The following is a 21580-nucleotide window of genomic DNA, read 5'->3' on the forward strand; positions in this document are numbered from 1 at the left end:
TTTGCATTTATATTAGTAAGATAGTAAGACTTGTTGTCTCCCTTTCTCCATTCGCACAGAATTAAAGAGAAATTAGTAGCCTATATGTAAAATTTCATCTATGAAACCGTACTGAAGATAATTTCTAACAAACATCAATCCAAACATTCCCATTAATAATATTAGTAAGATTAACGCCTCTGTTTATTTTCTATTCTATATGATATTGATGAATATCTACATTTAAAATAATGGTTTGTCAGTCCCGTCACATTCGTCGGTCAATTATTTTGATTCCCCGCCGTCGAGCGCAACAGTGGGGGGTAAAATGGTAGTCACAGCTCCCCACCATTTGCTTAGTGAGAATGTTTGACGCCTCCATAACTCATTTCGTCTCAGGCGTATTGTAAATTACTTTTCTTATTAGTGTTTGACGGATTATTTTATGATACTATACGATAGAACCTTCTAACAAACATCCAAACATTCGCATTTATAATATACTAACTATCGCTTCGTGTGGAATTAAAAAAACTTAGTAAGCCTATGTGTCAGACAATGTTCTACATCTATGCCAAATTTCAGCAAAATCTGTTGAGCTGTTCCGGAGATTTCTTCAAACAAACATCCGTTAATCTTAACATTCAAACCACTAAAAGCTAGAGTTATTCGTTCTCGTCGAAAAACCTCTATAAGGTAGAAATTAAGATTAAAGAGAAATTTCAACCGTACGTGATTTAGAGTCCAAAATCTCCGTTTAAAACTTGCTATCTCTGTTTTGTCAAAGATAAAGACAGTGATGACTATGTTTTATATAGACATTTTAGTCTCAGAAACCCACGTTAAACGAGAAAAATACCGCGATCTTTGATTCTTACTTATCCAAGTATCAAGGCTAAAATTACAAAACTAAAACAAACTTAAGTAAACGTTAGTTACCTTATATTATAAATGCGAATGTTTGGATGGATGTATGTTTGAAGCTATCTCCAGAAAGGCTGAACGGATCTCGCTGAAATTTGGCGTACATATAGAACATAGCCTGGTAGAACACATAGGCTAGTAATTTTTTTAATACCGCGCGGATGGAATCGTCGGCGACAGCTAGTAAATAACTAAATAACAAACATACTAAAAATATATTCCGTTAAATCTTTATATATATAATTCTTCTGTGAGTGTGTATGTCACTGAACTTCTCTCAAACGACTGGACCGATTTTGATGAAATTTTTTGTGTGTGTTCAAGGAGATCTGGGAATGGTTTAGACTCACAATTTTCATCAAATATTAACTTCATATTAATTTATTCAAATTAAAGACGTGTAGACAGGACAACGTCTGTCGGGTCCGCTAGTTGTCATATAAAGTTGGAGTAACCCAACACTTGAATAGTCCTTTTGGTTTTAGAATTGTAATTCTCTGCCTTGGATGTGTGATGAAGACATTAAAGTTGATAAGTACCAATGTTCTATGCTATCGGGTTACGATTATAATACTATTTATTTTAGTTATAGTGAAATGTGTATAGGATTTTCAGCTTTAATGGTTTTATGTCGACATCGAAATCAATTTGTCTAATTTTTTACGTTCGACATCGATTAAGAAATATACTTAATAAGGGTCATTTTTTTTACTTTTTAGTACATTTTGTTTATGAATGTTTTTTATGAAGTCGGCTATCTTTTTTTTGAGAAATGTAGATATTTTTATGTAATTTTTTTTAATGGATGTTTGTTTTTCAAGTATTTTTAACAAAAATACAAAATCGAAGCACCAGAGGCGGAGTTACGCTGTGCTATACATAAAAGAACTACAGACGAATTGATAACCTCCTTAAAGTGTAATAAGTATTGATGGTTTAATAAACTGATGAAAAATTGTAAATATATATATTTTTACGGTATGTTTTTAAACTATATTGAAAGTAGAATACCGCGACTTTCCCTAATTGTACATTGTAGAGATATTCTGATAAAAACGGACTTAAAAATATGTAAACTTGTTTACGAAGCTTACATCACATTGTTTCAACTTAAACTTAGATGTTAAGTAAGATATAACTTTAAACATTGTCCGTCTCGGATTCACACTATTGTACATGTCACCCGCAAATCGAAAACACCGCACTTTTAAAATGTACCTAGGTCGTATAAAACTATGCAAATTTTATATCATATTTTGACACTTTCTCAATTTTCATTACTTCACTGCATCTAAAAAACATGAAAACCTTCACAAACTATCTTAGTTCATATCAGCTCACTATACGTCCCCACTGAGGGGTTTCAGAGCCTACTCTAAGTTAGTTGACTAGACTATAGTCAACGCCGATGATAATGAATTCCTTCTTAACACATTTTGTCCATCTATAACTATTTGACGTGGCAAATTATAAAATGGCGGTATTTACAATTTGTAGGTGACAGATTTACACTAGGACACATAAAATTTTATCACAAAGATACTTTTATTATAAAATTATTGGACGAAATGACCAGTTATAAAGCGTTTACGACGTCCTCGACTCGTTAAAGTCTTCTTTTAAAGTATTTGTTGCAGTTAAGGTATCTCTTTATAAGGCTATAAAGACTTTAATCGTGTGTTCAGTTTCTAAAATATACACAAACATTTCTAGTAATGTGAATTGAACGTGTACGCAAAATTCACCTTTAATGTTTTCATGACTTTTAGGTTTCGTAAAATAAGATCATTTGCTTACTTACGAGTAGTAGTAGTAGTTCCCGCGACTCCGTCCGTGATGAATTAAAGAAAAAACTTAATTAGCCTATGTTTTCTTCCAGACTATGTTCTACATCTATGACAAATTTCAGCGAGATCCTTACAGTCGATCTAGAGATACCTTCTAACAAACACCCATACATCTAAACATTCGCATTTATAATATTAGTAAGATAAAACAACGATTACTAACTAAATAATATGTTTTATTCATCAGAACACTTACATTAAGACATTCTCACATCAATCACGTGATAAAATTCGATTCCAACATTCGAGAATCGAGAATTAAAACAATTTAAGTTTAAATATAAGATAAAAGATTGTGAACAACATTAAATAACAACAATCGTTTAATCAAAAAAAAAACAAACCCTTTGAACTAAAATTAATTTTCACAAACAACGCTACAGAATAAAAAGTGACAAGCAAAACAAAATGGCGCGCTAATAAAGTGAAGTTCGCGCAGTAAACGTCGACGCCGACCATCTTTACGATGGGCAAAAATATTTATTTATTTCTATATAATTTGGACATTTGTTAGTTTAATTTTATATTGAGCTTTCACTTTTCTTAATTCGTGAAAATATAATTTCTATTCGCGTAATAAAGACGTAATTAATTGCAATGACCTTGACAATCTTACTTATAAATGCGAATGTTTAGATGGATGTTTGTTTGAAGGTATCTCCAGAACGTCATGGATGTAGCTAAAATTTGACTAAGAACATAGTCTGGAAGAACACATAGACTACTAATTACGTTTTTTAATTCGAGTACTTTCTTTAATAACAGATATATAAAATCCCTCATTTTTTGTACAAAACAAAGATATTTTTTTTTTATAAAATAAAATATTAGCAGATTTTTTTGTAAATTTACTAATATTTCTTTTATCATTCCAACTAAGTTTTATACTTGTGCTAGGATATGGTTTACAATAGTCGAATGACGGGATTCGAACCCCCGACCTCGTTCGGAAATCCGTACCCTTAACCATTAGGCTATTAACGCTTTTGTTTGAATACAAAGATTTCTACAGTTTATTTATTCGAGGCAAATATTAATATCTAAATGAATTTGTTATAAAAACAATTAAAACATATATAATATAAAAGTAACCACAAAACGATTCGCCAAAATGTTTATTCAAACGTCCGATCAGATTACAACAGCGCATTTGTTTCGACATCTTTATTTATATTGAATTAAAATTGCCTTCGACACAATAAGTTCACATATAACGCGTAATAAAATAAATTGGATACGATTGTATGGAGAACAATTTCGTTTATTCTTTTCGATCGTGTTCAAATACGTTTTTATATTTATTTAATTCAACTTTAGTTAAAAGAAGTTTGCGATATTAGTTTCAATTGATGATGCATTACAGATCTTACTAATATTATAAATGCGAATGTTTAGATGGATGTTTGTTAGAAGGTAAATCCAAAATCCTGAACAGATCTCGATGAAATTTGGCATACATATAGAACACTAGCGGACCCGACAGACGTTGTCCTGTCTACACGTCTTTAATTTGAATAAATTAATATGAAGTTAATATTTGATGAAAATTGTGAATCTAAACCATTCCCAGATCCTGAACACACACAAAAAATTTCATCAAAATCGGTCCAGTCGTTTGAGAGAAGTTCAGTGACATACACACTCACAGAAGAATTATATATATAAAGATAGTCTGGAAGAACACATATACTACTAAGTTATTTTAATTCCGCGTAGACTCGCGGGCGATAGCTAGTATTATAGTAATCTTTGAATAGAAGACTATTTGTACATTAAAAAACTAACAAATTATCTATGACACTCAGATGAAAAAGTCGTATTGAATTAACCGTCGGTTTCTGAGACCAAAACTTCTATATCATATCATCACCTCTGTCAAAACAAAGTTAACAATATGTTTCAAACGTAAATTTTTGTCTCAGAAATCCACCGTCAGTTGTTTAGGATACAGGAGTTAGCACGTATATGTTTATAATATTATTAATGCGAATATTTAGATGGATGGATGTTTGTTTCAAAGTAGCTCTAAAACGTCTGAACAGATCTCGATGAAATCTGGCATACATATAGAACATAGTCTTTAAAGTCCGAACAAGTGCAGGCTATATTGGGACTCAATATCACGACTGCCCTAAGACAAGCCGAAGACAGGAAGGCGTGGAGGCAGCTGGTCGACACAGCCGTTAAAGCTTATCAAGACAAGCGCGACCTTCAGTAATGAAGAATACGAAGAAGAAGAAGACTACTTATATTTTTTTTATTCCGCGTGAATGGAGTCACCGGTGATAGCTAGTTTTTTTTATATCATAAGGTGGCAAACGAGCGAGCGGCCACCTGAAATCGCTAAATAGCGAAGTGACCTCTGCCCATAGACACACGCAATTGCATATGCGTTGCCTACCTTTAATCGACGGAGGAGAGGATGCACAGAAAGAAAACATTTTCCCCTACCATGCATCCTCTTATCCGGAAAGTCCATTTCCACTTCCCATCCTTTCCTTATGAGAGAAAGGGTGGGAAGGGAAAGAGGACAAAATTAGGCCTCCGGGACGCACACTCATCAGACGAAACGCGGAATTTCATCCACTTCACGCCTGTCTTTTGTGTGGTCGTGATATTTCACCGGGCGAGCCGGGCCAAGTCGTGCGAAGATGTTAAAGCGGGCTCTACCACTGTTAAATTTCTTTTCTCATAAACATCACCATCTATTATGCTTTATAAAAGAGATTTAAAGATATAGAGCGGACATAAAGAAGTAAACGCCAAATAGATAAAGAAATTGTACCTATAGTAAATATTTTTGACAAGACTTAGTTTCGTCCTGTCTATTAATACGTATATCTTAAATGTCTACATATATTATTATATCTCGTTTCCACAAACTACTTATTAAAGCGATTATATAATAATAAATATCACATTACGAACATTAAAAACAAATTATTACATGTCCTGCTCACGGAGATACAGACAGACGAAACTGTTTATCTATTTAAATGACGATTAAGGTAATAAAATTAACATTTTCATATAAATTTAATGAAAATATAAATCAGAGAGTTTTATTTAACGACATACAACTGCCACGAGATGGCGCTGATTTACTTCTTCAATGTTTTTAATCTTATAATTATAATTAACTTGCTGCTGCCCGTGACTCCGACCGGATGGTTTTAAAAAAAACCTTAATTTGTAGTCTATGCGTCAGTGTTCTATATCTATGCCAAGTTTTATAGAGATCCATACAGCCGTTCTAGAATTACCTTCTAACATAAATACATCCAAACATTCCCATTTAAAATATATATTCGCTCAAAAAGCGATGCGTATGTCCATAGACACGCACAATTTTTTTTTATAAGAAGGGGGCAAACGATCAGCGGGAACACCGAGGTGATCAACGACACCCATGGACATCTGCAACACCAGAGGAACTGCAGATGCGTTGCCTTTAAGGAAATGGTATGCTCGCTTCTTGAAGTAGATCGGACGGAGAAGAGGACGCAGATATAGAGAATATTTCCCCTTCCTGTGTTTGCCATCTATCAAATCCCCTTCTGAAAGAGGACTGAAATCAGATTTTTTAACTACATACATAAGCTACTAGTTTTTTTTTTTATTTCGCTCCGACGACAACTAAAAAAAAAAATATTTTTTTTATAGATCAACCTAGTTTATACCTTAAAACACAGCAGTGATTTTTACATGTAATTACCATAGACATAAAATAAAGGAAGAAACGTGTATTCACGTTTTTATTATCGTCCCAAATAATTGTATGTTTTAATATTTTATTGACCAATTATAAGGAACGATTGGAATATAAACGATTAACAATCTTTGCCGTACTGGGCCATGATTAAACGCTTTTAAACCAAAATAATCGCCTTTAAAAATAAATATTTCGCTCGTTTTGGTCGCATCCTTATAACGCCATTATGTTCCCCGTTTCAAATCACGCGTAGCTTACAGAATAGTCCATCTCTGTCTCGCTACTGTGTTTTGTGTATTGTGTTGCAGCTGTCTCGCTCATCAAGTTTAGCAATTTGCTGGCATGTTGTTAAGTTGCAATCAATTGCTCTGCGCAAACACACGCCTATGATATATCCAATTAAGTCGCCTCTGTATAGAAATACGTAACTGTAAATTTTTAATAATTTATTATTATTAATATAATATTTCTAAAGACAATGGATATTTAATAAAAAACTACGTAATTTTGAATTTATAAAACTGTCAAGGAAATATTTTTATCTATGTTTAATAAACTTCTTTTTACTATATGGATACTAGTAGGATGAAAATAGTGCTACTGTTACATAAGGTTACTGTTATATAATGTCAGTCAAGGCTTATAAACTTACTAGCGGACCCGACAGACGTTGTCCTGTCTACACGTCTTTAATTTGAATTAATTAATATGAAGTTAATATTTGATGAAAATTGTGAATCTAAACCATTCCCAGATCTCCTTGAACACACACAAAAAATTTCATCAAAATCGGTTCAGTCGTTTGAGAGAAGTTCAGTGACATACACACTCACAGAAGAATTATATATACAAAGATAGTTTAAAAACTTTTTGTACGAGGCTTTTATGGCCAACTAGCTGTTGCCCGCGACTTCGTCGGTGTATATAAAAAAAAACTTAATTAGTAGCTTGTGTTCTTTAAAACCGTGTTCTACATTTTTGCCTAATTTCAGCGAAATCCATACAGCCATTCTGGAGATAATTTTATACAAACACCTTATTCATCCATCTAAACGTTCGCATTTATAATATTAGTAAGAAGTAAGTATAAATTCGTTGAACATTAGAGCTTACCTGAAATACACCAAAATTAATTCTTAGTTTCTTAAGTGATGAAAAATCTCACATACGTCCATTTTACATCAGAGCGCATGTCTCAGGTAACGCGGAGAAATTTACCGAGCATTAAATCTCTGAACAAACAAGTTGTTCGCGCTTACACACACACGCATAATAAACACTGTAATACGGGCTACGCACACATAAATAACGGTTAGGGTTGTACCAAATTGAATATTTTTTTTTGTACGAGATAAAAACGGTGATAGTATATATATATATTATTGTAAAGGTTATTTTACTATTACTGTATATTTACTACAAAGCAATTTAATATTTCATAATTTAATTTTAAAAAGCAATTAAATGTTTTTAATACTGTTCTCTAAATTAAATTTAACTACTTATTTAAAAAATAACATAGGTTAGAATTTTTTTTTATTTTCCAAATCATTAACCAATTAAAAACTTTTTATATTTTTCTTGACAGTCAATCTTGTGGCATTACGGTCAAGTTACCTTTGCCTCCACTTCAAGGAACACAGATAATGGCGCGCACACAGACGCCACCTAGCTGTCACGCCGGTCTACGATAACTAACTCGGCTAGTTAACAGCATTAGGCCAAATTAGATCCATGATTCAACTTGATTTATTATTTTATCGTTAAATTTCCTATTTGTTATACAATCTGTTAAGGAAATAACAGATGTTTAGTTATAGATTATATTAATATGTCTTTTTTATCGCTATATAACAAAATTATTACTGTTTATAATTTTAAATATTATTTAAAAATCTAGCATTCGGTAATTATATCTTATTAATTTAGCTGGGATGGATGGACGTTTGTTTGAAATCTTTAGAATGGTTGCTTGGATCTCGCTAAAACTTCGCATAGATGTAGAACATAGTCTGGAAGAACAAATAGGCTACTTTTTAAGTTTTTTTTTAATTTCGCGCGGATGGAGTCGCAGGCAGAGAGATTTAAAATATGACAAAGACACAGAAGAAGAGAGGCGTTTCGGAGGCCTAATTTTAATCTCATTTTCCTTCCCACCCTTGCTTATAAGGAAATGATGAAAAAGGTAAGTGGATGTGTCGGAAGAAGGGAATTTATTCTCTTTCTGATTAAAGGTAGGCAACGTATCTGCAACTGCGTATGTATATGCGCAGCCGTCGCTTCGCTATTTCAGCGAATTCAATACACTCAAATTTAGTAAGTTGTACACCATTTTAATAGAATTATTCTAAATTAGTTTTTTTTTATCTATACTAATCAATAACAGATAATATAATAAAAAATAAAAAAATTACCAAAAGATACCAATCGTTAAAGGTACTCGTTTAATGACCCTTCTCAGTTTTTCAACACAGAACCAGGGGGCGTGTCTGTTGAAATTACCCCAAAATGGGGTTTTAAACACCCACTTAACCCATCAACGTTGGCTGCTCGCTTAGTAGGATAACGATAGGTGTTCGTTTCCATTGTTTTAAACAAATTTACCGGAATTCATTCAATTTTATTATCAACAATTACTTTAGTAGTTTAAAAATGACACGGCATGAAGGTTAGACAAAGTCTATTCGCTCTGAAACGATTCCATAAAACACTTCAAAAATGTATAGAACTAGCAACTAATAAGTCACGTGATTGTCGCGTCAGCTCCATACATTTTTGAAGTTCGTTATGGAATCACTTCTAAGCGAATGCAATTTGTCTAACCCTTCAGATTAGCCAAGATTTTTTCAGTTTTGTTTTTTTTTAATTATAAAATACTGGCAGTTAAATTAATTTATAAAAAAATAATTTAAGCTTGTATTACTGTTAGTTTAAATCAAGAATAGAGTTAAATTTAATGTCAAATTATTTACGTAAAAGCTATAACTCGTATGAATCTTACAAGTAATAGCTAGAGTATTAAAATTAGCAGTAGGATAAAACCTATTTAGAGAAACTTCTAAAATTGTCCAACTCAGAACACGTCTTGTTCTAATCTCATTTTTAGGGTTCCGTACATCATTGGGAAAAGTCTATCTGTCAAGACCTTTTTTCTCAAAAACGCGTGAAGGTATACAAGCTGGAATTTATATCAAATACTAAAGTCTGCGGTCATCAACGCAATCAAAAGCTGCAATATCGTGATGCTGCACATATCTGAGAAGTAATTCAAAGATATGTGTGAAGTCAACCCGCACTTGGCCAGCGTGGTTGACTATGGTCTAATCACCCTTAACTTAGGGTAGGCTCCGGGCACCTCGAAGGGGACATATAGTGAGCTGATGATGAAAAGATGCAACCGTTTTTTGTCACATCTCATTTCCAAATGGTATAATGGAAACAAAGTATCATCGTTTATGCGTTCACAATTTGTTTAAATATAATTATATCCCTAACAATTTATAAAATATTTCCCTTCAATAGCTTCAACTATTAAACGTTAATTTATCCTATAACGCGATAATCTTTGGAACGTTTATTTTTTTTTATTTGACAGGTGCAAGGTTATTTATCTAATTTATAAATAATTATTAATAAAGCGTCCGTGGCTCAGTGGTTAAAGCACTTGGCTTGTCTACAGGTCCTGGGTTCGAATCCCGTCATGCACCAATGTGTTTTTCGATTTCTGATTTACATATGTACATTTATCCGACGTTCTTACGGTGAAGGAAAACATCGTGATGTAACCTGCACATATCTGAGAAATTCAAATATATGTGTGAAGTCAACCAACCCATACTTGGCCAGCGTGGTTGACTATGGCCTAATCACCCCTAACTCAGGGTAGGCTACGAGCACCTCGGTGGGGACGTATAGTGAGCTGATGATGATGATTATTATAAAATTTATTATTATAAAATAGTCATATTTTTATTAAATTAAATTATCTTACTAATATTATAAACGCGAATATTTAGATGGATGTTTGTTTGAAGGTATCTCCAGAACGGCTGCATGGATCTCGATGAAATTTGGCATAGATATAGAACATAGTCTGGAAGAACACATAGTTAAGTTTTTTTTTAATACCGCGCGGACAGAGTCGCGGGCTACAGCCAGCACTTAAGTTACAATCTTGAGTAAATTCTTATGTCGACTTCAAAATCAAAACACCGAATCGATTGTAATTAATAACATTCGGCAACTACACAGAAAAATATAACAAAATAAACATTACATACTAATATTTAAATTAAGCTCTATTTTAAAGGGCATAAAGTTCATATTAAAAGTCATATATGTAGATAAACGCACGTTAAAATTGTCAGAAAACTAATTATAAAATCATCCAGTAAATTCAAATTTAAACCTTAATCATACCACGCATAAGGACTAATTTTAAAATATTATTCTTATTCAATCTGTCAACGAAAATCTGTTAACGAATTTTATAATAAAAATACAAATTTAAATTATCGAACTATTAAAAATACCATGTCTTTTAAGTCAATGGAATAAAGATCAAATTCGTGTTGAATTATGTTATCTTGCATTTTAAATTCAAATATGGCGGTTAGTGACAATTATGACACATGTCATTTCGGAGCGCGCATTTATTTTAATGGCGGGAAACTGCGACGGCTTTTGTTTTAATACGCGTGATTGCAAACCACATAACTAATGTTATACTAGTTAACAATTTAACCAATAATTTAAATCTTACTAATATTATAAAAGAGCGTCTGTGGCTCAGTCGTCAAGGACTTGACTTGCAATCTGCAGGTCCTGGGTTCAAATCCCGCCATGTACTCATGTGTTTTTCGATTTCCGATTTACCTATGTACATTTATCCGACTTTCTTACGGTGAAGGAAAACATCGTGATGCTGCACATATCTTAGAAGAAATTCAAAGATATGTGTGAAGTCAACCCGCACTTGGCCAGCGTGGTTGACTATGGCCTAATCACCCTTGACGTGGGATAGGCTCCTTGCCCCTCGGTGGGGACGTATAGTGAGCTGATGATGATGATGAATATGTGAAAGTTTAGATGGATGTTTATTAGAAAGTATCTCCATAACGGCTGTATGGATCTCAATGAAATTTAGTATAGATGTAGAACATAATCTGGAAGAACACATAGGCTAATAATTTAGTTTTTTTTTATTACGTACAACGGTGTCGACAGCCAGTTCTTAATAATTATGTCAAAAAGAGCGCGAATCCTGTGACATTTTGTGATCTTCCCGCGTTGTTTTGAAACACATATAATATTTAGGCATAGGTTTAAAAAATAATTTAGTAGTAACTTTTACTGCAAATTAACTTCTTAATAATCAGTTATATAACATTATAAACTATTGAATAAATAAAAAACACTCCAGGCTAAGAGTTAACGATTTCAAATTACCGATAACCGCTCTTTTGACGTAGAATAAACTAATTTAACCGTACGATTTAACCCAAACTATACAAAGCGCAAACGACTATCCGCAACTCACCGATCCAAAGATTAAAACTATAAAAGAAAACAAACATTTATTTCACATAACCTCAAAATTTTTACATTCAACATTCACTTATTAGTACGTAAATAAAGTCTATATTTGAACGATAATTTAATAAAATAGAGTTGTTATTAATGTTGTTAGAACGCATTCTCTATTATTCGTCTATAATTTGATTATATTTATCAAGATCGAGCTGTCAATCGGCATTACTGACGGCACACGCCATTTTGACAGCCGCTCGACCAATAACAATGTGCGTGGTAGCGTTCCAAAACATTTGTTAAACTAATTTGAACATGTTTATATAAAAAGTAATTCGTATTAAGTGTTAAATAAGTAGAGATTATTCTAATTATAATAATATACTTTGATTTAATTAAAAATAAAATTAATTAGTAGCCTATGTGTTCTTTCAGACTTTAAGATCTGTTGAACCGTTCCGGTGATACCTTTTATAAACATCGATCCATACATCTAAACTTTCGCATTTATAATATTAGTAAGATTATAATATTGTTAAAAAAATCCATCATCATCGGCTTGCATTTATCCCTATGGAGGGTCGGCATAGTACTCCACCATATATCTCTATCAGCCAAATCTGAATTCACCCGCTTCTTACGCATATCCTCTTTCATACAATCCATACTTTCTTTGGTCTTCCTCCACCTTTGTAACCATACAATCTTATTATAATACTTACTTTAAACATTAAAAAAACTAATCAAGCAATTCTTTTTTTTATAACAGAAGGGGGAAAACGAGCAGCGGGAACACCGAGGTGTTCAACGACGCCCATGGACATCAGCAATACCAGAGGAACCGCAGATGCGTTGCCGGCCTTTTAGGTGATAAGCTCGCTTCTTGAAGGACCCTAAGTCGTAAGTACAGTTAAATAATTAAAAAGTTTAAGATAATAATTAGGTGTAAAGAAAATCATCGGCGCACAAAAACCTTTTACTTCAGTCAAATTAGCAACACAGTTAAATCTTAGCTTAAATTATGTTCCGTTAAAACTTTTTACGAATTAAAAATAAATCTATAAGCTTATCCATTAATACATTCAGAAAATTATTGACGCGTAAAATAGATTTAAAAATAAATTAAACACTTTTTTACAAAACCGACAAAAAAAATCTTTAAGAAATCGGCAAAAAAAAACATCGCAACCAATTTCTCACTCGTTATCTTTATTTTGTTTGTAAAATCTTTAATACTGTTAAAACCTCACCACCCGCGTTGATTCGAAGAAAATTGGCTTAAAAATCTAAAGAATCGAACCTACTACCTGCTTAGGATGAGTAATCCTTTTAGCCATTTAACTTTTCAAGCGTCAGTAATATCGGCACTTTGCAAACTTTAATAGCTTTAAAAAATCCTTTTAGAAAGCGATATGTACGGTTGAGAACTACCGCAATAATAGTGACATTTTTAGGGTTCCGTACCACATAGGAAAAAAACGAAACCCTTATAGGATCACTTTGTTGTTTTACTAATCCTAACTCTTATAAAATCTTATAACTAAAGATGGTTAGGGGTTTAATTTAAAAATGGATAGTAGTTAGAGTGTCGGTAGCGCAGTGACTAAGCATTGAACAAGGTTCAATCCCGTCTATATGTTTTTCGAATTTCATATAAATCCTACCGTGGAAGAGCGTTGGTAGCTCAGGGGTTAGGTCCTTGACTTGTAATCTACAGTTACTAGGTTCTACTCCCGCAATGTACCAATGTGTTTTTCTACGTTTTATATACACGTGTACATTTATCCGACGTTCTTACGGTGAAAGAAAACATTGTGATATACTCTGTATACATCTGCGATGTAATTCAAGATGTGAATTCAACACGCACTAGACCAGCGTTGACTATGGCCTAGTCACACCTAGCTTAGGGTAGACTTCGAGTGCCTCAGTGGGGACGTATGGTGAGCTGTTGATGAACCTATGGTGAAGGAAAACGCATACCTTGCATATATCTGCGAAGAGATTGCTGTGTGAAGTCAAATGAAATCACTAGCGCTGCGTGATTAACGCCTTGATACCCCTAATTTAAACTCAAGCCTCTCCTTGGGTGGTGAGCAGCGCTAAGATTGTACCAAATAGAATCTGTAATTTCTACCTTTATCGGGTATATACACTTATATTAATAAATAGGTCATAGCTTTTGCTTCGTTCTTGACAGTTAATTCATATTAATTATATCTTTAATATTAATTCGTCTCCTTAGCAATAAAACCCGCAACCGTCAGCGTCAAAATGGCGAAAATCAAATAAGCACAGAATACTTCGAAGCATGGATGTCCTGGAGCCCTAATTTAGTCCTCTTTCCCTTCCCACCCTTTTTTTTTACAACGAAAGGATGAGAAGTGGAAGTGAACTTTCCGGATGAGAGGATGCATGGGGAGGGAAGATATGTTCTTTCTGTGCATCCTCTCCTCCGTCGATTAAAGGTAGGCAACGCATATGCAATTGCGTATGTCTATGGGAAACGGTCACTTCGCTATTTCAGGTTGCCGCTCGCTCGTTTGCCACCTTATGATGTAAAAAAAAATGCCTATACATTGGTGGTATGGCGTGATTTGTTGTTGTTATCACGTATGTAGATGGCGCTGTCTACTTAGTAATCATGAGATTAAGTGTCGCGACACATCTCATGTGACACACGGCCGTTAATGTCGATAACTAAGGGTTCTCGTGACGTTTAGTGCTCGTAAAGTCTTTGTGCAGTGACGTTAATACGTGATCTAACATACAAAGTTGTATGTATATATAAATATATATGTGTACGTCTGTATACTTACATATTAAACTTACTAATACTAGTGAAAAGGCTTGACTTGTTGCAAGCATCATATGTCAGAAACACAAATATTTATGTTAGACCAAATTATAATAATTTCGGTTGTTAGCTGTCATGCGAAACTTTGTCCGCACAGAATTAAAAAAAAAAACTAAATTAGTAGTTTAAGTGTTCTTCCAGACTATGTTCTATATCTATGTCATATTTCATCAAGATCAATTGAGTCGTACCGGAGATACTTTCTAACAAACATCCATCCATCTAAACTTTCACATTTATAATATTAGTAAGATAAATAAATATTACTAATTTTACTGTAAATATTAATAATGTTATAAGCTATAAATTTAGTACCTTTCAATGTTTATATCATAAACAAAAGTTGATAAAAGTTACATCTAAGTTATCACAAGTTATAGCGTTGAAGTCTAATATATGAACCAGAATTAATCATCAAAAATATTCAACAACTTTACTCAAAATGTACTCTTAAAGTAGCCCACTAGACCGCGAAGCCTTTATATCAATCCACAAAAGTAGTTACTATAAGGTTCTAGAGGAAATCCGTCAAAAGTTTAATGTAAACTTATGTTTCTTAAAGTAAGTTAAAATATTTGCAAATAAAACAATGATTATTCTTAGGTACCGTCAAATACTTTGCTTTCCAAAAGGATTCCGAAGAAAATATCTACTGTACTTATGATTTTAACATTGTTTACGCTTAGATTCGGTGCTCCCGCCGCTCGTTTGCCATCTTCTCTTATAAAAAAATTCAAAAGTTAAAAATATTAAATTACTTTCTATCATCCGCGACACCGTCTGCGCGGAACTAAAAAACTTAATAAGTAGCCTATGTTTTCTTCAAGAATATAATATGTTCTACATGTGTGTAAAATTTCAGTGACATCCAAGCTGTTCTGGTGACACCTAACAACCATCCATCTAAACATTCGCATTTATAATATTAGTAAGATTTAAACATTCCTGAGACATAAAAGAGAGAGAGAGAGAGACAGAGAGAGATCATAAAATCATCGAGGGTCGGCACAGTATGTACTACTCCTCCATACATCTCTATCAATCATATCCGAATCTACCCATTTCCTCCACATATCCTCTTTCACACAGTTACTCCATACCTTTTTGGTCTTCTTTCACCTTTGATCATAAAATATATCTAGAAATAAACCTTGGCAATCAATATTTCTCGACACATAACTTAAAAATGTTCACAACAAACCAATGGCAGGAATAATGCCAAATCGATTGCCTACTTATCATTCTGAACATACATAAATAGCTGTTTGTATGCAGCCAACGTTATCGTAAAAGTGGCTGCACTCTGACGTCACTAACTTTGTGTGGTCCAACTTTGAAGCAATTAAATACCATTTATGAATACTGCAAGTTTCATTTCTAATATTTGATAAATCTTTATTATAGTATATATGTGGTGAGGTGGTGGGCAGAATAAAAGATTTTCCTCTTCTTATTACTTTATTCACTATTTTTAAAATATCTTTACACTTGTACTCGTTTCGTCTTGCCGTCCTTCACACTCATTCTATTCGCTCTCATACCTCCGTTCCATTCTTTCCGATCAGTCATTCACGCATCTAAATTAATTGTCTAACATTCGTTCAAAAACCACAGACCTACATATATTATATACAGACCGTAAATAGCCTAATAGTTAAGGGTACGGTATTTCTGATTACATGATCGAGAGTTCGAATCCCGTCATTTTACTATTTTGAACCATATCCTAGCAAAAGCCTAGCTTAATTGGAATGATACAAGAAATATAACTAAATTAACAAAAATGTGCTAATCTTTATATATATAATTCTTCTGTGAGTGTGTATGTCACTGAACTTCTCTCAAACGACTGGACCGATTTTGATGAAATTTTTTGTGTGTGTTCAAGGGGATCTGGGAATGGTTTAGATTCACAATTTTGTCCACTGGACAATGTTTTTTAATTTATTTTTAATTTATTAGTAGTTGTTGATTTTGGAATGTTTTACATTGGATCCGGCAGACGGCGCTACCATCGCAGTGTCATATTTTCAAATTAAAGACGTGTAGACAGGACAACGTCTGTCGGGTCCGCTAGTTTTATTATAGAATAGTAATTTTAACCTGACTTTGTTCAATAGAATGGTTTCATTTAGTACATAATATAACGTTATTGATAGATAGATGTTCTTCGCTAGTATTTACGGACCAACTAGCTGTCGCCCGCGACTCCATCAGTACTGATTTAAAATACTTAACTAGTAGACTATGTGAGATTCCAGAATATGTTCTACATCTGTGCCGTATTTCATCAATATCCATTGAACGGTTTTGAAGATATCTCCTAACAAACATCCATCTAAACATTCGCATTTATAATATTTGTAAGATAAATTAACGTTAGATCTTTAAAAAGAATATATATTCTTAGGGACCAGAAGCAGGAAAAATTAAAAACAAAACAATCTCTTATATACTACTACAATTCTGATTTAATAACAAAATTAACAGAATTAATTAAATTAATACTTAAATGGTTTTGAAATAAAACGTTAACTTGATCGATTGATTAATCAATCGGGCAGAGCTTCCGCCCGATTGATTAATCAATCGGGCAGAGCTTCCGCTAGCTTCAGTGTCTGGTGGAGAGTGTGTCTTGAAATGAGCGTGCGGTCGCTTATAAAAGCATCACCCCACCATCATTCTTTAAGTTCCACCTTCAGCTAACAATAAATATATTTTATAACCAAAAGAATCATTCACCTCATCCTGTAAGCTTCACGATGTTTTTAAAAAGATAAAAGGTAAAAAAATCTCACTAACATTTATTAGATAAAATAAAACCAACTCAGGATAAATGAGTAAAAACATATATTTTATATCACTCGTCTTTTAAATAACTACAATTCGCAGTGGAAACGGAACTTTACTGGGTACAGTCACAGAGAAAATTATTTTTAGCAGAATATACACACAAATACACTTAAATAGTTACACTAAGAAATATTTACACACATCTAGTTCATTAAATAGTCGAAATTTACACTAAAAACTAACATTTATATTATAACATTTTATATTTATAATCTATTTTTAATATTTACAATTCGTTTCTTTATCTATGGCATACATGAATTAATGCGAAATTAATATTATTTTCTTTTAAATAATTTAATAAATTTTACGTTTAATTTTTAATCTTTTATTGTATTAAATATTTTTTTTGATATTACAAAAAGATTTTACTGTATTTTAATTTAGTATTTTACATTTGACATATTAAATTACAGTTTGGCGAAATTTTACACATAAATATGTATTTAGAGAACCTTTAAAAATATGTAAAACATATATTAGTAAATAAGTAAATACAGTTAAAACTGGATAAAAGAGAAAACTATAAGCGAGTCATTGTTCGGTCGGACGAACTACATAAGCGAGAAACTCAGGTAAGAGAAACCGCTTTCCTCTCTCAACTCTGTTATCAACTCTCGGTTATCCAGCTTCCATTTTATAACATGTTAGTAACACAATAGTTTTTAATTTCTAAAGTGAATTTGATAATTATTAGAAATACTATTTTGTTTTGGATATTTTTTGTAATAGAAAAATAAAGTCAAATAAATCCTGTATTAGGCAAAATATAATTAATTTCTAACTTAATCTTCACATAGATTTTTAATTGTACTAACAATGCAGATGCCTTAGAAAGTCCAGGAAATCTATATTTACATTATCTGTCGCCCTCGACTCCGTCCGCGCGGTATTAAAAATAGATGTTGGTCGATTGTCAGACCTACTCAATATGCTCACAAAATTTCATGAGAATCGGTCAAGCCGTTTCGAAGGAGTATGGGAACGAAAATTGTGACACGAGAATTTTATATATAAGATTTTGACATTCACGAAATACGGCCCCTACGTAAATAATCATACCTCAAAATTTTATCATTTGTACAATGTAGCCAGAGATGGACTGAAGTGGAAAAAACTGGACCAAGTCAATGCCTGCAAAAGGCTATAGAACAAAAGTTTAATTAATATTCATGTTGAACTGATAAGAAAAATCTGTCGTTAATGTTGAATTTACAAGCTGTAGTGACGAAAGTTTTTAACATTTACTTAACAAACTTACGATTATTTACGTAGGAATATTAGCCTTTTTTCATTGGGAAATATACTATAGTGTATAAACAAACTACGATCGCTGATCGAACTGTACTTATTTCACACGAGGGCAGGAACATGTGGCACTTTTCTTTGCTGTGTGAACGTACAACATCCAGACAGTACATTACGTTATCAGCACCAACTTTTATAACAATTGCTTGGGTATCGTCAACGCCAATTATGTCAAAATTAGTATAAACTTTTTAGTGTATTTTGAAAAGCAATTGTCATAAATATTTGTGATTTACTGCAAATAGTACTATATTGTACCCTTGTGTGAAATTAGCTATGGTTCCTAACGCACTATGCGATTGCAGTTGCCAGGTCGCTAAACATAATAGCCGGACAGATTAGTCAGTTTGGCCGGACATTATTAAGGATTTTCTCTCAGTATTAATAGGTAACGTAACAAAAGCCGGACAACCCAGACACCGTTAATTTTGACCGGACATACAATCAAAACTCTACATATGTCCGGCTTTATCCGGACTCCTGGCAACGCTAATTGAAACAACAAATGAAATGAGTAATTCTTAGAGTATGTTCTCAAGAGATGATTTTTTTCTCTTAATTTTTTTTTCTTTTCCCGCTGACAGTACTTTCTTTACAACCTTATTTGTGAAACTCATAGTTAGTTAACTATATTAATTAGTAATACAAGATGCAAAATGTATATCTAATTCGCTTTATCCTAAAGGAACTGACTTTATACAACTACGTTTGAGCGATTTAGTTTATATAACTAGCTGTCGCCAGCGACTCCGTCCGCGTGGATATAAGATATTAATTAGTAGCCTGTGTCCAGACCGAGTTCAACATCTATGACATTCAGCAAGATCCATGCAGCCGTTCTGGAGATACCTTTTAACATCCATCCATACATCGCATTTATAATATTAGTAAGATTAATTACGCTCGGAACAGTCGGATTTGAATTTCTAAAATTTTTTACATATTTTAAATGTCTTATGAAGGTACAAAGAAAAACTACGATATAAGTTTTTTTTAACTTTACAGACAAAAAGAAACCTTTTCCCTAATTATAGATAATCAACTGGACCTGGAATCTGGAACTAAAGTGATCCATGTAACATTTTTGGCTAAACACATCTTATCTTTAAAGATAAAAACGAAAAAAGATAAATAAATCAGTATCATAGACTATTAGTTCCAGGTTAGGCAAGGATATAATTAAGTTTTTTGACTGTACTGTAAAGGGCAAACTTTGACATCTCATTTTTGACAATCCAAATGTCAAAGTCTCCTATGTAACTATGAAGGCAACACCAATGACTGCAATAAACAAATAATACCTAATCAGCAAATTAATACCAAGATGTAAGTAATTAAAAAGTCAACTTGCAAAGAATAGATCGTAAAAGTCGACATGGCCGCTAATCGGAAACAGTTAATGAACAAAATCTATCGATACAAAAGTTAATTGAGCTGAAAATGGAATCTAGGTTTCATTAGCGGATAGGTAACGTCGCAAAACACTTTTGCGCAAGACTGTACTTAAGAACACACGACTGTATTTAACATCAAGCCACAAGTGAACGGAATTATACATCTAAAAGATTTACTTCTTACTAATATTATAAATGTGAATGTTTAGATGGATGGATGTTTGTAAGAAGATATCTCTGGAACAGCTGATTGGTTCCCGATGAAATTTGGCATAGACAATTTTAGACTTTATTAGTTTGAATCATTTGGCGCGAATGGCGCGCTTTCGGTACCAGTGTCAGAATGAATAGTGAGGGGACATAGACATTTTAGTAAAGCTAGTGTTGCGCTAGTACATCAGCACAGTGTCGGATTTTCTTTCTAACAATAGTCTGGAAGAACACATAAGTAAGCACTACTAACAATGTCTGTTTTTTATTCCGCGCGGACAGAATCTCAGGCGACCGCTAGTTTGTCCCTCCTCCGTGTTTTTATATGTAAGTTAACTTACATAATAAAATGAATAATATCTTACTTTGTATTAGAATCTTTAAAATAAATAAAGACTCTACTTGTTTTTTTTAATTACAGTTCAATAACAAGAGACCCAACTCCGATGACGTCATAACCAATGATCGTAGTCGTACGCACAAACGTCAATTTTATCATCATCATACGTCCCAGCTAAGGGACTAGAGCCTATCATAAGTTAGGAGTGACTAGGCCATAGTCAACTCAGACCCACTACGAGTTAATTTTACATATATCTTTGAATTAATATCAGATATGTGCAGGTTACATCACGATGTTCTGATGATGATCCTCAACCGTAAGAAATTAGGATAGATGTACATATGTAAATCAAAAAACACATTAGTACATGACGGGATTCGACCCAGGTTCTGCAGATTACAAATCAAATGTTTAACCATTGAACAACCGTCGCTCGTACAACAATTCTTTAATTCCATACCAAGTAAAAATAAAATCGATATTAAACAAGAAATTCATCAATTAGTCGATTTTAAGAATAACAAACAATGCCTTGGCTTTTCTGGACAAGTTATTGTGTTAACACGGCCGCTTGTCACGCTCCCGCGACGTCAAATTAAACGATTAATTTAACAATGGCCGCTT

The sequence above is a fragment of the Papilio xuthus genome, unplaced genomic scaffold, assembly GCF_000836235.2.
Source record: "Papilio xuthus unplaced genomic scaffold, Pxut_1.1 DF827756.1, whole genome shotgun sequence".
NCBI lineage: Eukaryota > Metazoa > Arthropoda > Insecta > Lepidoptera > Papilionidae > Papilio > Papilio xuthus.